The following is a 14018-nucleotide window of genomic DNA, read 5'->3' as shown; positions in this document are numbered from 1 at the left end:
ACAATACAAATTATATAAGATTTAGGAGTAATTTACGTCAATTAATCAGGATGAACAAGTTTATGACTTGGCATTTAAAACATTCGAATGAAATCTTTAATCAGGAGACGGTGTTCGGAGTAATTACATTAGTAATTGTCGGTCAAACGTTCGCTCGATATGACTATTTCTTTTTCTCCTCTGTTCATTGCCAAATTTCCCGGGAGTGGATAGGCGTCTATGAAATGTCGTCTTGAAGGTTGGAATACGCAATCCCTCTGTTATTTTTACTGCCATGCGACGTTAACTGCGCGCTGAGACCGAATCCGAGAGAGTAAAAAATACACTTGGCTATATCTGAGATCCGTAAGGACTTCTATTACAGGGTTTTCTGTCAAGTTCTCCTTCCCTCTCCCGGGTCATTGTTCGCGTAAAGTCGACAAAATGGTTGTCCCTTGGGGCAATGAGGAGGCGCTGAAGGGTTTCTGGTTTCTCAGGGGAGGAGAGCATAGGGGGTAGGAGGAGAGCATAGGGGGTAGGAGGAGAGGAGGGGGATGGGTAGATGGAAGTGAGTGCGCGGCCTCCCGACCACTCACCCCCCACGCGACCCGCCCGCCCCCCGACCCCTTTGCTCCTTACATTCCGCCCCGACAGGCAATCTCCATTCGAAATGAAGAGAGCACCCTGTTCCGCCACCATTCTCCGGCCCTCCCCTTACTTACTCTCCCCGCCACACTTCCCTTTCCGCCCTCACACCCACCCCGCCCCTTCCTCGTTGTATGATTAACCCTTTCTGGGTATCGAGGCAATCGCAAGGGGTGGGGGTGTGCGTTGAGCAGTTATTCTTCTCAGGAGAAGGACGCAATAAAAGAACCGGGATAGAGTCGGAAACGACTGCTCCCACCCCTTCCCCTGGACGTTGTCAGCGTCTCCGGGGCGAGGGATAAGACGGCGCTGGAGGCGTTTACCAACATGCCCGAGATCATCGCCCTCTCAATATCGCGCTCCCCTCCTCTCGCCGTGTGCCGCCTGTGAACACTTCTTACGGGTTATGTTGTCTCTGGGGTTCACTTCACGCACTTCATCATGAAATATTGATGTTATTTTGACATAATTATCGAAATGCGTCCAAGTTATAGCTATATTGATCATCAAGTACTAATTTCCCAGAGTTTTCAACAGAGTGCTTTAAAGGGTCAAAACTTTTTCCCGCTGAGTAAAAACAGGGAACATCTGTCAGTGCTCTTCTCTCTTTTTAGAATCTGCCATAGGAAAGTGATGCTCTATCCCATAAGGGAATATACAATTGTATACGTGTAATTAGAGAGGATACAAGGTTTTCGCTGCGGTGTCACACAGACGTGTGTTAGAGTATTGAAAACACATATTGTGGGTAAATAGCTCTTGCCTAAAAAAAACCTAAAATACCTGACCATTCCCTAAATATTAATTATCCTATATTATACATTGGGTGGCTGGAACAAAACATTTGTCATCCCTTTTGAGAGGCGTACAAATTGAATCAAAATACAATTTTTATAACATCACTTAAACCGCAACTACAGCTTGCAGTTTATCTGAGAAATAACAGCATTTATTTTGGAGGTGAAAGTTGAGTTGATGTAGAAAAATGAATAGTAAATTGTTCATCATTGCTAATTTTTACTTATGGAGCTATTATTTTGTATTCTAATGTTATTTTCGTGTTAAAGCTCATCTCTCTACGATATCGCACGGTGTAGCAAATCACCTATTTACAATGAGAATAATTTTACACATAATATTAGGAATAAATATCCAAAAAGATTTATGTACTAAGAAACACTTCTACTGTATGAATTGATATACAAAGGGCATTTTGTTTCATGCAGGAAAAACACTAATTAGATCCATTCGAAATACACAATCGTACCCTGCTGCGAGACTTCAAAGCGAGGACTAAATTTCCTCATAAATATTAAATACAGTGACTCATAAAGTCATTAATATGAAAAAAATGTTACCAATACCCCCTAAACTATTCTCTTTCCTATTTAACCGCGCTCGATCAATTTTTTTCAATAGAATCAAATGTCATATTTTGTGTCTCTCAAGGTTGTTCGAGGAACAGATTCAATCAGTTCAATCTCCCTGGATGACTCGCACTCTGCGGGGTTCTTGCGCTGATTGCTAAGATGCCCCGAGTATAATCATACCCGCTCCTGTGATCCTGGCTTTGCCATGTGTATCTCATGCAGAAAATACAAACTCTTGTGAAACATGGGAATGCACAATTTAGTCGAGTGACCCTCTGTCGATCAGGATCGGCTCGCTGTAAAAGCGTTTGCCCTAGCGGACCTGCTGCCTGACTACCCCGGGGACTAGTCCACTGTTCCATTTCGTGGTGGACTAGGTCCAGTGAGTCTTGACTGACATATTGAGGTAGCGACTCGGAACTCCATCACAAGTATTTAAGCAGTAGCCGGTTGTCTGATACATGTCTTTCATTTTGCATTTTGCAATGCTTGTATCATATGACATGCGATTGTACTATTTTTACTTGACCTAACTATCCTTATATGCGCTACTAATACTCTCTATCGTACTCGCTGGAATGCTTAATGGCCTTTGGAGACAGACGGTGAAAGGCAATGCAAACTAAATAATTAATTAAATAAAATCCTTGAGATTCGGATTCACAGCTTTGAAATGACTTGGTAAATATTATACTATGAATAATTCTTCCTCGCCCACTGAACACTATTTTATGACGTTTCACTTGTGTTGTGAAACTTCTAAAGACGAGAAAGATAAGATATTTTTAATGTGAGTGTTCAAAATGTTAAATTTATTATTGGAAAATTATTTAAATATAATATCAAGAAAAGAAAGATGTTATCATTATTTGATGTCTCAGGAGGGACTCATTCGTTCATTGTTCAGTAAAATAAAATTATATCTATCTTAAAATGAGGATAAACAACAAACTGACTCAAAAAATAAACTACCAGTACTAAACCAGAAAGTGAGGAGAATTAAGGTAAGAGTAACCGGGATTACACAATATTTTAAGGTAGATTTAATTACGAACAACTTAAATTCAAATTAACGTTTTTTTTCTCCAACGCCAATGCCGAAAATGAGAAATTAAAGCGCCTCGAATGCCTTCGAGGACAATAGTGATGACTTTCCTCCAATTGCAAGCATGCGAATGCATTTCCTCAAGTAGTCGCCGAGGCTTCGTCCCTGGGGACGACGACGATCGCTCAAAATGCAGTTGACTTATCGACGCGGGTGCGTTATAACAAATTAAGTATCTCCCAAGAAACACTCCTCCGGATCATTCCCTCTCGGATATTAAAGGGGAGGATTGAGGGGAGGGGTTGGGAGGGGCGGGAGATTTGGGAGAGGGTTGTGAGACGGGTGAGGAGATGAGGCGGAAGGTTTGGGGAAGGAGGGAGGAGGTGGCCGGCGAGGGAGACAATGCCGGGAGGATCGGTGGAGGAGGAGGTGGTGGCGGAGGGGGCCCACGTTCCTGATTCCGAGCACGCCTCCGGCTATGATTCCGAGAAAGATCTCCAAGAGGGATATGATTCGGTAAGGACAGGGAAGGGCGCGAGGGGAGTTGCAGGGTGGGACGGGAGTGAGGCGGAGAGGAGAGAGCTCTCCTCCTGTAGCGGGGGGGGGACTTGGAGATTACGCTCGCAGGGTGCACGTGGTGAAGACGGAGGGGGTAAGGGGTGGTTAGGAAGGGGTTATGCTGCGGGATAAGGAAGAGAACGGGGCGGCGGCGACGACGAGGGAGGATGGGTGGGGGAGGTCGCAACCCTTCCTCCCGACCCCCCTCCCCCAAACACCCCGAGAGGAGGGTATAAGAGAGGACAGGAAATGAAGGGAATGGGGAATGATGGGTAAGGTCTCCAGATCATTGTGTGCGTGCGAGGTGCTAACGGGTTAAGGAAGCTTCAGGGGGCCGCGGGGACATGAGTTCCGGGGGGGTGGGAGAGAGGTGGGCGGGAGAGGAGGAGGGAGAGGAGCGGGAAGGGGACGTGCCACTGTTACTGTGGGAACCGGCCGGGGCCGCCAAAGTGCTCCCCACTAAGACCGCGTGGGCGCACGCCGGGCTGCTTAAGTCTCTTCTACGGTCGGGAATTCTTCTTTTTGCCGAGGTATTTGTTCCTTGCGCTAAAAAAACGCCTCTTTATCGGGACACGGAAAGTAAGGTAAACAGGACATCGGGAAACGTGGGACAAGTGAGTTTGATGATAGTGACAACAAACACCATTCAAGTTTTCCACGTTATCATAAAATGAAAAACTGCGAATTTTCTTTACATTATGGAACAGTTCGACTACACGAAACCGTAGGGGATATTTTGGCAATGTACTGGCGATGAAACTCAACCGGGATCAATTCAATTCATTGTAGCCAAATATTGCGTTGACTGCAAAGTTATTTTCCAATGGGTATAGAATATCTTGAAGCCAGAGTATTGGAAGCCAGAGTATTGGAAGCCAGAGTATTGGAAGCCAGAGTTTTGGCATGTTTTCCCTATTTGAAGGCCGACCCTGGTTCCAACCCCGATTTCAGTTAACTGCTCTAAGAGTGGAAAAAACAAAACTCAAATTACGGAAGGCTGCATAACGGAATTTCACAGCCAAAGGTAACATTCACTAAGAACGGCTTTAGTTAATAAAAAATTGAATATAGGAAATATTTCAGATTTGATAATTAATGAATTATCCTTATTTTACTGTGCTTATTAAATATTTATTATGTTTTATGTATCTATAACCCCTTAGACAGTAAGACACACAAATGTCATCTACGTATAATCTACCAAGCAATATTTTGATTAATCAATGCCAGAGGGGTGAACCCATCATCGCAAAAGACGGTTACATAAATTAAGTAGTAGTAGTAGTTTTCAGGGGAGGCGACCGACAACTAAGGTCATTTGCGCCATAGGGGATGGACAAGAAAGGATGAAGGGTGGAGAGAAACCCGGCGTCGGCATTAGCCTACTCTTTACGAAAGACGCCAAGGGGTCCGCAGTTTAACGTCCCATCCGACGGACGGCGTACTCACTCAAAGTGCCCTCCACAAAGCACCTTAATTAGGGATCGAGATACCTCTGAAAAATATTCAACACCGCCGCGATTGGAACCCGCGCCCTCAGGGTGAGAAGCCAGTACGTTAGCCGCCGCACCATCTCGATCTCCTCATAAATTAAGGAATTTAGAAAAGATCTTGTTACATATTGCACCATATAATTAATTCATAAATAAAATTCACTACTGATGTAGTAAACAATCTCGAAAACCGCGGGTGGCCGAATAAACTTCTCACTTAATACGAAATTTTCTCAAGTCAAATGGAACGGCGCAAAATAAGGTTTATTCTCTCTAGTCAAACCAGCCTTTGGCCCCGACTATCGCTTTTTTTCAAAGAAAGAGTTGACTCACGAAAGGGAAAATATTTGAGTTCTTTTAAAACTAGCAGAGTTTGAGCTGAGTTGTAAACACTTAAACGCTTGGCATTTTGGAAAAAAAAGTTCGGCGAAAACGTAAGCATCGAATGTATGTATGCAAACCTGATTGCGAACTCGGACGAGTTCTGCGAAGCGACCGGTATGGGACGACAATGCTCTCAAGCATACCAGTGTCCATACCTATTACAATGGCTACGTGTGGATGAATACATTTCTAAATCACGGAGCGGAGGGGATTCCCTCATGTCATACGCAACGCGGGGCGTGGTGTTATTTTCACAGGGAAAACTTCAGTCTTGCAACAGGAGATTGCGGGGAGGCGCGTGACTCAGAGCGAAATAAGGAAGTAAGGGACGAGGTGATCATGTGGGCGTTGGGATGGGATATGAGATGGATAGCTCGGATCCTAGGGGCAAATAAGAGGTTGGGGGAAGGGGGTGTCGGAAAGCTAGGGATGCGGGGGGGTCGGTAGGGAAGGTGAATAGGGAGGGGTGTGCGGGAGCGAGGAAGGGTCGGGAACCGCCGCGGCCAGAGGGCACGGATCTTCTTCTCCTATTGACCCCGCAGGCAATATCCTCATAGCCTACCACCCACTCCACCACCCGCGCAAACAGAAACGCACACGCGACGAACCATCCCCATCCAAATTCACGCCAATATATTTCCTGCACCCATTCTCGCCTTCCCATGACCCCCCCCCCCCAGGTATTTATTTTCCTCTTCCGCGAGAGTGATGGCCTCTTTTACGCCTTTTACTCTCCGGCATCCTCCCTGTGTGTGTATCCAGGCATGCCCACCACCACCCCCTCCTTCCTTCACTCCTCTCCAATCCCCTTCTGCTCGGCCCCCTTCCTCCATCCAAGAGGGGCTCTCGGCCACGATGACCACTGCCCCCGCACCCCTCTGGTGACACATCCGGGGGGAGGAACCCGAAAGTGGTGCCGCAAGGGAGGCGAGTGGACAAATCAAGGGTATTCTGGACGGAGGCTGAGGGTAACCTTTTTGTTACTTGCGGGGAAGTGGACTCTCTTAGGTGCATGTAAATACAGTGGGGGTTTTCGGTGTTTGGAAAGTGGACTACGCAAATAAGTGCAGCTCACGTCCTAAAGTAATTGAATCACTTTCTCCTAAGGCTATTAGAGAAAGTTTCAGTTACTATCCAATACTGGCTTAAAGAATCACGAAACTCAAGTTTAATGATAAAAGAAGGAATGAATTTAATAGGTGGAAATGTCGAAGTCCTCGGGCAGTATTTCGGTGAAAATTGGGAATACTAATACGAAGATAAGAAGTAGCGTTGGCTGGACGAAATTCGAAAGAGACTGAATATGTCGATGGAAAAGACATTAAGAAATGGTGAATTGTTAAGACCGTAGCAGTTTGGAGAATTTCGATTAAGAGGGGAATGATAATAATACTAGTTTTGGACGGCATGAAAGATGGTGGAAAGCACGAATAAATGGCGACGAAAATAATATGGGGTCAAAGGGAATGTAGACTGGGAAGAAATGCTCAGTAATTCACGCAAAAATATTTAAACGTTCTTTGAATCCATTTCATTCGAAGTTAGTCGGTAGATAATGTACGACGATGATGCCTTTAACGGTAATTAGGCATCGCACCAGGTGGCTACGATGCAATTCAAGGTATACTATCATTCAAAACTTACACAAGTGTATGAAAAGGAATAAACTGTACACAGCAACGAAAAGATTATATCATATAAAAGATTGCACGCATGTAAAGAGAAATCAAATTAAGAATCCAAAATGGCCACAGAGTAATGTTAGGTAGAATCGCAATGAGAGCGTATTAGAAACGGATAGTGTGAGAGGTCTGGAAACAGAAAGGGTCGAAGTGTACGTATTTCTGCAGAGCAAACATAAAGGCTGGGAGAGACGAGTCATAGAGTCCAAAGAAGGAAACATTAAGGCAAAAGATACAAACAAACAGCTATCAGACCTGCTATCTCTCAAGGCCTTTTAGAACAAACAGCTCACTACATCCGAAGATCAAAGAGAATCTCGTTAGTTTTCAGTCTGAAGTTTAAGTGGCTGAGATATTAATCATATTACCGGTTACTATTTTGAACAAATGGAAGGTCAGGTGGAAGATGGATCAGACGAAAGCTCATAGCTCACATGCTTCGTGCACACTTATCAACGTTACATGCCCTCCCATTATATACAACCATACTCGGAGGAGATATCGTTAAATCAGAGTGCATCATATTTTATTGGAGATGAGATCAGTAATTGGTTTCACATTGCACGATAGCATATAGATGCTCCGTATTTAAGAATACCACAAAATCGGTTCACGTTATTTGGAATGATGACTTCGGGAGACAAGGACGTGTGATGTTGAAGGCAAATGTGACTCTGCAGTCTATGAAAAGGATCAACTTAATTTTCGGGCAAATCGGCGAGAATAATTGTTTTTTTACATTATATTCTGAAAGCCACCGCTTGGATACGTGGCAGTGGTTAATTGCGAAATATCTCGAAAGAAGTTATCCAATATAAAAAGTAATATGAAGTATTGTGATGAAATTAACTAGTTTCATAATGCACATTAATTCTTACAGTTAATATGAAATAATTTAGTTACAATCGATTGAGATGTATGCGTTAATTTTGCGAGTAATAGTAGAGTAAATATTAGCCAGTTTTGATCTCTTTCTTTGCGTTGCATAGCATGATTGCCCCAAGATGTATATATATAAGTGTCAGTATAGTATTCTGCGAAGAACGACACCGCACAGAATTTTATCAGGTAGTGCCTTACATTTAAACGACGTCAATTTCGGTAGTCTTACTAAATAAGTTTTCGGGATGTAATATGGTTGTAAAGAGTTAGTAATGACTAAAACTTAAATTAAATGGCTCGAATAATTAATAGAACAATAGAACTGGTGAAAAAAGAGAGATTCGTATTCGTTTGCAAAGAACCATCTACTTTCTAAATCAGTGCTTGATCCTGACTATGTCATATTGATGATAGGGAAGTTAGTCATTAATAATTACTAATTATGGCGGTTTACGAGTATTTATCCCATCATTTTCATCCAGACTTGAACCTGATAACATGAAAAATGTAACGTCTTTCCGGCAAATGGCGTATGTTCCTCATATTTTCCCTTGACCGTTTGAATAGAAAAAACAGATTTCTGGGAATTTTCAGAACAGTTGAGGTCACTTGACTTGAAGTGCAAAGCTAACTTCCGGGATTTACAACGCTCGTCGACTACTTTTCTAGAATAATGAGAGCAGAATGGAGAGTGATGTGAAAAGATACAATAACTACGTAATTTAACTGTGTTTTGGGTGTAAAAATAGTTCTACAGTATTCCACGATACCCAATTTCAATTCTTATGACGCACACCGAAAGGTTTATAAAATTAAAAAAAGGTTTCCTCGCTGCCAAGTCTATGCTTAAAAGAATAGATGAAACTGCCCTCTGTCGAAAAGTTAGAATTATACAAGAACTGGATGTGATTAAATTTTCGAAATTCAAATTAAATTTAGACGAGGGCATTGAATAACTTAGTGCCCTTCCCTCCCTTTTGAAGGGTATGGAAATCACATTTTAGGGACCCGATTCGATAAAAACGAGACTTGACCCTTTGTTCTATCTTGATTGTTTGTCTCGGAACTCTGGCGATCGCACTTCAGCGTTCCCGATCCGCTTGAAGGAACGAATATTGCACTTCAAACCACGTGCTTCCGACTTGAAAATCACGGAGGACGGGATGCAAGGCTCTCCACTGGCCGAAATTCCGATCGGAGAGGATAGACGACCGCCTTCCTCATCGCGGTGCATTCGAAAAGAATAGCTTCGGGGGTGAGATGTGTATGTATGGGGGGTGGGGGCGTGAGAAGATGAAGGAGAAGAAGGAAGGAGGAGGAGACCGAGGGGCAATAAATCATAAGTGAGAAGAGGGGAGAGCGGGAGGAGGTCGTCGGAGGAGTGTTTCCTTGCGAGGGCCGAGGGGATGGCGGGAAGAGTGCTAGCTTATGCCGGCCGTTGGAAGAGAGGGGGGCGCGAAGGGGCAAGACGGAAGACAAATGCGAATCTGGAGATAAGTGAACGGAATGGACCCCGTGTCGAGGTGGATGGGGGGGGGGGTAGGATATTGGCCGGCGTGGCCTTGGGTGGGTCGCGCTGGAGGAGGGAAATCGGTGCCCCCACCCCTCTATGGGGGATGGAGAGGGAGGCTAGGGGGTGGCAGAGGGGATGCTAAGGTCTATTGGAGTTTGACGAATTGTAGGGGAGGGGAGGGAACGATACGAAGAGGGGGAAGGGATGGAATGGGTGTTGCTGCGCGACGGTCGGTCTCGACGCGAAAGGGACCATAATTCACTGCCGTAACCCCTCCTTCTCTCCCGAACAACCCCCTTCGCCCCCCCTCGCCATCCTCCTCCTCCCTGCCTCACCCGAAGACTAAGGGGCTTATGTTCTTGCGTGAAGAGGACGGGCGGAATTGCAACATTTTTCAAAATTTGAGACTTTGAAATGATTCCGTCCGGAGACCGCAAATATCCCCGGAGGGAGACTTTAGCGAGAGAAGGGAGGCGGTTTGGTTTTGGGGGAGATGCAGATGCGATTGCACCGGGGGAGAAGGAGTGGGGAAGGGAGACCTGGGGTCCCTGCCGGGGTTGAGGGACAAGAGGGAAGGATGATGGAGGGGGAGGCAGAGGAATTCGGGGCCGCGTGACCTCATCGTAAACAGCAATCGGATTCCTTCCTCCGGAAAACATTCTCGGGCCATCTTGCTTCTCATCAAAAGTGACAGGTGTTTTAAGGAACGAGATTACTGCTGGGGAATATGTGACTCGTTTAAGGAAAATCTGGATTTGAAAGATGAAATAATAACAGCCCATCTTCTGGTCTCCTTTTAATAGTAACGATAAAGGAATCTTCAAATAATATCTTTATTGCAGGGACCCAAAATCATAGAAAAATATTATTATCATATCTAATAATATGAGAGTCAGTCAAATGGAAACCGAACACCCGCTACAGCAACCAGCCCACGCACCAACGAGACACGCAACGACTGCGTGCGCCAGTGAGCTGTCACTATATAGTTCTCCTACCACAGCGATGGCAGTATCGATACGTAAAAAGATGGCTTCTAGCTTTTAGCAGACTGTGTGTTATGGTGGGTGTGCGGTTTTCTTTTAGACTGCCCCTAGTATAATGATTAATACCTTCTAAACAAATCTAGCACCAATCAAATTGGTCAGCGTCAAAATAGTACCATGAACTTCCAAACTAAATACATCGTGTTTAACAATTTCAAGCCTTTTATATGGGTTTTAATTTAACACTAATTTTTAGACAACAAATATCCATACGTGTGCCAATCTTGTGAATGGAATTTTATGAGCTATTGCGATTATTCCAACATGAACTAGGTCAGCCTTTTACCAGTTGACGTAGAAAATCTGTAAGTTATAACGCATGGATCAACACTAACACTGTAGTTGGCATTATTGCACACATTACAGGAAGTCTTTACTTTTAGTTGTGACTTTAATGTTCAACGCTCAGATTCTACACGCTGCCAAAATATTTACAATAAATATGCATGGAATCCCATTTTGAAATAATGATTTGAAAAATAAACAAAACCCAGTCGTAATTTTGGCACAATGATGCTATAAAATATTTAACTTGCTTTGAATAAGATTTACGCTTCAATAAAAATTCTACTATTAGCACTTCAATCACGAAAACCAATTGAAAAAGCATTACATTTGTCCAATGGACCATGAAAAATACTAAAACGGAATTCTTTACCATATTTATCTTCGCAAAAAAGGAATAAAGTTAGAAATTTTCGTTTAGTGGACACTAAGAAAGAACTAAAGACTACTGAAGGAAAGAAACTTTTAGCCTTCAAACATGCGCTCTAAATATGCTTATTTTGATTGCTGTAAATATTTTTCACGCTTTCCCATCAGTTGAGAGGGATGAGAGCAATGATTTATAACCAAATAGAACCAAAGCGAGTAGATAATTAATATGGTAAAACAGGAATATCACAGTAAAAGTAACAGCATATCATAATACTAATAGCTACAATCATATCCCTCAAATGACTATCGAAGAAGAGCCAAAAAAAGTAATTGAAAAAGTAAAAAAGTAATGGATTAAAAGAAATGGAGATGAAATTTAAATTATATTCGCCTCTCTTTCGAGCTTTTATTGAATACCACATTTTATACCTCTGGAAACAGGCCATTCAAAATTGGCCGTTTTCACATAGTGTCCCTTCAAGCCAAGGTCTATCATTTTACGTTATAACCCGAAATGGAGAAACTGAATTTGGCCCAATTAGAAATTAAGATACAACATGTTAACTTGCAAATAAAATAATTATGGATGAATGCGATGCTAATTGGGAAAAGGGGCACATATATAGTACGTATTTCATCCTTCCCTCTTTTCTACGAAGAACCGTCGAAAATCATAAATCTGGTTGCCAGCGAATCCGTGAATGGAAAAGAGAGATTATCACGCAGGTGGTGAAGGAGACGCGACTCGGAGGGGATGGGATGATCTGTCTGCACTCCCCCGTCGGCCCAGAGGACGCGGCCACGGGTTGGGGAGGGGTCCCTGTGCAGCCGGGCGGCTGCCGCCATGATCGGAGTGAGTGCTCCGCCATTCGCCGGGAACAATGCCGTCAGGTGGAGGAGGGAAAAGCGTGAATGCAAACAGAGGGACGGACTCGACGACGAATTCATGGCGTGCCTACCTACGCCCCGCGCCGTACGCTCGCGGATTCCTGAACACGTCTCGAGCCAGCAATTCGAGATGAAGAGATCTCGAACATTTATCAAGCAAACAAAGGGTAGATGGAAAATCGTGCATTCGCCCCGCGTCGACGTCGGGCAATGCTTGACCCTCGCTAGACACCGTAACTTGGTCGGCGTTATTACGCGGAATGAGGCTTGGTCTCTTTGGTAGTAAACATTAAAATGAGGAAAAAAGTGACGCTTGAAATTCAAGAGGAAATAAATGGCAATTTTTGAGTATGGATTTAGAAGAGTGGAGTTTTGGAATATTTAGAAAATAATGTATAAAGTCACTCCCACAAAAATTTATCGACAAAATATTGATTTGGTTTACATAAAAAGTCTTTCATCGCGCGCATAATCGCGTAAATTAAAAGAGAAAAAGTTTTTTATTTCAATTTTTTAATGAAAAACTTCAAATACCTAGTGGTGAAATTTATGGCACCATTGGACAATTGAAATTAAGATATTTGTGTTTTAAATATTTCGAGTGAAAATAAATTAGGAAGTTTACCAAGATTGAAACACTCGAAACAAACGATGCCTTGCATCGATGATAGTCCATTATCTCGCCACATAATAATCGAAGATATATAAGTGCATATCTTGAGGATATCTCCAACTAGGAAAACTGTGAGGACATGAGAGGTAATTTAATGGGCTACTTGTTCACTCATGTCAATAAAATTAGAGAGATAAAGTGTAAAAAAGATAGATTGGTGATGTCATTTTTCCACAAACGATAAGGGATCAGAATAACATTGTCCGACCACGGTAGGGCCATATTCGGGACAAAATTAGTCTGGTGTGTATTCGCCTCCTCCACACACCCTTGCTTGGATGGTACTAAATTAACAAAAAATAAAAATAACTACAAAGAAGTCACATTGTGCATCAACTGAATATCGGAATTTGGTGAGAGTCAACAAAACTTTTGAGATAACGTAAAAATGATTTTTATGATTATAGATAGAACTATCTACCAAGAAAAAAAGATCATGGAGAGCCCCGTCTTCGGAGTAGAGTGAACGAAGAAGGCTCGAGGGAAAGACCGTGGATGTGAAAAATAAAAGGAAATAAAATTCAGAATAACGATGGGGAAAAAAATGAAATATATTCGGAGGTGGTGGTGGAGAAGTAGCAAAGGAATTGTGAATGAAAGGAGAAAATATTTTTGTGCGAGGGATGGATCGAAAGAAGAAGAGTACTGAGTGGACGTTGCGGTGGCCTGGGATAAGGGAATGTGCGTGTGTGCGCCGCGCGTGTATGTATGCACATAGATGTTTCATCCGGACGGAAGATACAATATAGTTTATGCCGGTCGACTCTCCCTCATACCTCCCTTCCCAGAATACGAGTATGCCGACTCTCATCCAAACCCTCCCCTCCCCCCCACCAGAACCCACCCTACCCCCGAAGCTATGGTCTGCCTGCACTGATCCCCTCCCTTCACCCCTCGTCTTCGGTGGAATACTATGTAGGCGCAGTACATCCTTGGTTTCCGACTCCCTCCCTCCATCCAAATCCGTGACTTTTCGTTTATTTCCTTCGACTCCCCATCCAGGCCCAGTGTACCCAGTTTTTATTGCCAACATTCAATGACTTAAGCATTCAGTTCAAATAGTTAATTACCCCTGAACAGCCCAAGCTAAGTCTCAGACCCTGAGATTGGCGATCATTTTTCCGTGCAAAATCATCAGTGTTTTGTATCCGATGATTGTTTAGTGCAGCCCTGCACCCTCACCTTTTTAATGATAAATCCGTT

The 14018-nt window shown here is 43.4% G+C and overlaps 1 protein-coding gene across 1 annotated transcript in view; it reads right to left on the bottom strand.

Moving 5' to 3' along the window:
• LOC139700330 (protein trachealess-like) overlaps positions 1 to 14018 on the bottom strand; it is a 132892-nt gene that overhangs the window by 82443 nt on the left and 36431 nt on the right. The gene's annotated exons all lie outside the window — the stretch shown is intronic.

The sequence above is a fragment of the Hetaerina americana genome, unplaced genomic scaffold, assembly GCF_022747635.1.
Source record: "Hetaerina americana unplaced genomic scaffold, ioHetAmer1.1.p SCAF_10, whole genome shotgun sequence".
In the NCBI taxonomy this organism is placed as follows: Eukaryota; Metazoa; Arthropoda; class Insecta; order Odonata; family Calopterygidae; genus Hetaerina; species Hetaerina americana.
The sequence above is the reverse complement of the archived record's forward strand: the minus strand, read 5'-3'. Positions and strand labels throughout refer to the sequence as shown.